Source organism: Adiantum capillus-veneris, chromosome 13, assembly GCF_014529385.1.
Source record: "Adiantum capillus-veneris isolate H3 chromosome 13, ASM1452938v2, whole genome shotgun sequence".
Lineage (NCBI taxonomy): Eukaryota > Viridiplantae > Streptophyta > Polypodiopsida > Polypodiales > Pteridaceae > Adiantum > Adiantum capillus-veneris.
In genome coordinates this window covers 49,679,638-49,683,279 of record NC_140943.1, presented here as the reverse complement: position 1 = coordinate 49,683,279, position 3,642 = coordinate 49,679,638, and positions in this window count along the sequence as shown.

Below are 3,642 nucleotides of genomic sequence, written 5' to 3'. Positions count from 1 at the left end.
ACTTACGAGCACTTGCAATGGAGAATGGCACAATAAGGGTACTTGTGGTTGAGAATGAGAATCTCAAGAGGACACTTGAGATGCAAACAACACGTTTGATGCAACTCGAAGAGGAAGTCAAGGAATGTAAACGCTCTCTTCTGGACTTGAATGCTATGAAGGAGCGGATGAGCAAAGTAGAGCATGACCATGTATTGAAAGAGGAGAAATTTGACACTATGAGCCGGGATGTATGCGACATGAAAAATGTATGCACAAACAAGTCTTGGGCTGATGTATGTGGTAGCAATGTGCTTTCTAATTCCTCGCTCATGCAAGCTATGGTTCAAACAAAGAATGTTGAGAATGTCTATGTGGAGGAGTTGAAGGAACGGGAGCGACGGTCCAAGAACATTGTTATTCGTGGAATTCCCGAATAGAACTTAGAGACACCTCCTTCTCTTGCCATTGTTATTGAAGATTTCTTCAAAACCCACTTTGAAGGAACGGGAGCGACGGTCCAAGAACATTGTTATTCGTGGAATTCCCGAATAGAAGTTAGAGACACCTCCTTCTCTTGCCATTGTTATTGAAGATTTCTTCAAAACCCACTTTGGCATGTCTGGAGTTATGGTCTATGGAGCACATAGAGTGGGGAATCAAGGAGCTCCTCGCTCGGGAGAACGGCCAATTATATGCACCATGCCGGATGAGACTAAGCGAAAGATTATCCTTGATAATAGTTGGATCTATTTGAGGGATACAAAATGTTTTGTATGTGAAGATCGCACTATTAAGCAACAAAATATGCGTCGCAAGGCATATGAGGAAAATAATAATAAAAACAAGGAGATCTCTCATGAAGAAAATGTGCCCAAGGAGGAGGCAAGTCTCTCAAGCAAATAGGGATGCGTGACCTATGAGACCGAGTTACAATTGAAAATATGCTTCTGGAATTGTAATGGATACCCATGGAATGCACGGGTTGGCATTGATGAACTAACAAGCAAAGCCGATGTTGTACTTCTTGTTGAAACTTGGGAGCATGATACACAAAGGATTAACGGCTTGGAGGATTACAATGTACATTCATTGATGTGGTCAAATAATCTCAAGCAACGAAGAGGACAAGGAGGGTTAGCATGTATGGTTAAGAAAGTATTGGAAGATTTTGTATCAATTGTGAAAGATGACAAGTACAAACGTTATGTATGGCTGAAAATTATGACACCAAAAAGAGCACCCATTTTTGTAGCCGGTTGCTACATTCCTCATCATGATTCTCCCTTTTATGCTTGCATGGATAGAGATCAACCATTTTCTGATTTGGAAGACGACATTGCTCATTTCAAAGGTGAAGGTGATGTTATTGTATTTGGGGATATGAATGCTCGCACAAAAACATTGCAACATAATACTCAACAATTTGATATGCCATACATTTCAAGGGAGTTGGAGGAAGTTCACTTGTATGATCGTACTTCAATGGATGAGAAAGAGCCGGATCACTATGGAAAGTTACTTTTACACATGTGTAATAGCACGGGTATGCTCATTGCCAATGGTGTATCTTTGTGGAGTGGAACCAATGGATTTACATATAGGAGACATAATGGGGATAGTGTGATTGACTATATGCTACTCTCTGAAGCCATCATGTATCGCATAAAGAGTTTTATGTTTGGTCAATGGACCCCGGAATCCGACCATCGCACCTTATGTATTGACCTTTCATGTGGAGAAGCAACTAAGCATGATAATCTCAGCCAAAGGAAAGAGAAGTTATCACTATGTATGGATTTCAAATGGGCACCAATGTACATTGAAATGGTTGAGCAAAAATTATGGATGACAAAGCTTCAATGTGATGCACCATTGGAAACTAAATGGGAAGCTTTCAAGAAAGCTATTTGTTCTTGTGCGGAAGAATGCTTTGCCATAAAGCATCTCCATGGTATCAACAAAGATAGATAACGCAAAAGGTGGTTTGATAAAGAATGTCAAGATGCTCGAAAGTCCTTGATAAATCTTGATGCAACTATGGACAAAGACAACTATCAAAGTCATTTGCATATATACAAGGCATTGATGCAAAAGAAGAGAAGAAGATGGGAAGACACATGCATGTGGAAGATTTTGGAGAAACTTGAGAGGCAAGCGGGTTGAGAATTTTGGTAACTTGAGTCTAGTGGATATGTACACACATTGTAGGCAATTATATGAGCAAGCAAATACTGAAAAAATGCCATTTTATGGTTTACTCCCATGTATGCCGTCTTTTTTTACTATTGAGGATGTATGCGGTGGGCTTGAAAAGTTGGCCACTCGCAAAGCGCGAGATCTTCAAGGTATCAAGCCGGAGATGATCAAATGGACGGGAGATTTTACCCATGAGTGGATGTGTGATATGTTCAACCTTGCACTTCAACATGGTATGCCTTATGATTGGAGTACTAATTGGGTTAAGCCTTTGCATAAAGGAGGGGATGTAAAGAATGTAAGCAACTACCGGACTATAATGATTGGGTCTCTTATGGCAAAGTTGTTTGGGTGCATAATGGAGATGAAATTGAGTGATTGGGCTGAAGAGAATGACAAGCGTGCAAAGGGACAAGCGGGTTTTCGTCGATGCCGTAGCACCATTGATCATCTTGTCACTCTTCGTGTTCTCATGGAGGAAAGTCGGTTGAAAGGCAAGCGATTGTATTGTTGTTTTGTGGACTTTAAGAAAGCCTTTGATATGATTCCACGTAACAATTTGTGGAGAAGGATGGAAGAACTCCAAGTGCCAAGTGAGTTTATGCTTGCGGTTTCTCGAATCTATGAGAAGGTGATTTGTCAATTGCGCATGGAAAGAGAAATTTTAGAAATTTTTGTAAGCACTATTGGGGTTAAACAAGGATGTCCATTGTCACCAACTCTCTTTGGTCTATGCATCGATCAATTGGAACAAATGGTACTTGACTTTATGCAAGAAGAAGGCATAGAAGAGGTCACTATTTGCAATGCAGTAATCATGCTTTTGTTGTATGCGGATGATGTAGTGCTTCTAGCACACACTTTAGAAGATGCACAAAAGCTTATGGTTGTCCTTGATAACTTTTGCTTGCTTAGTGGGCTGATTGTAAATGAATCCAAAACAAAGGTTATGCTTGTGAAAACCAACCATAAGGAGAAGCCATGCATTGTGTACAACAACGAGACACTTGAAGTTGTTGAGAGCTTTAAGTACCTTGGCCTTGAGGTTCCATCCAATCACAAGTGGCATGAATGTGCTATGCGTCGTTTGGAAGCGGGAAAGAGAGCATATTATGCATTTGAGAACATGTGTAATGCGGGAAACATCAAGTGTTGGGTTCTCAAGAAGTATCTTTTTGATGCATTGGTGACACCGGTTCTTCTTTATGGAGTTGAAGTGTGGGGCGGGAGCATCTCAAAGTCTACTTGGAAAGAGTTTGAGAATGTCCAAAAGCGTTTTCTTACAAACTTTCTCCAAGTTAAGACACAAACACCATATATGCTCCTACTTCTTGAGTCGGGATCTCTTCCAATTGAGGTTATGGGCATGGAAAGGGTTGTGGAGTACATGATAAAGATGCGTCAAAACCCCTCACATCGACTTCCTACAATTGCATGGGAAGCAAGCAAAAAAGTTCAAAAGAC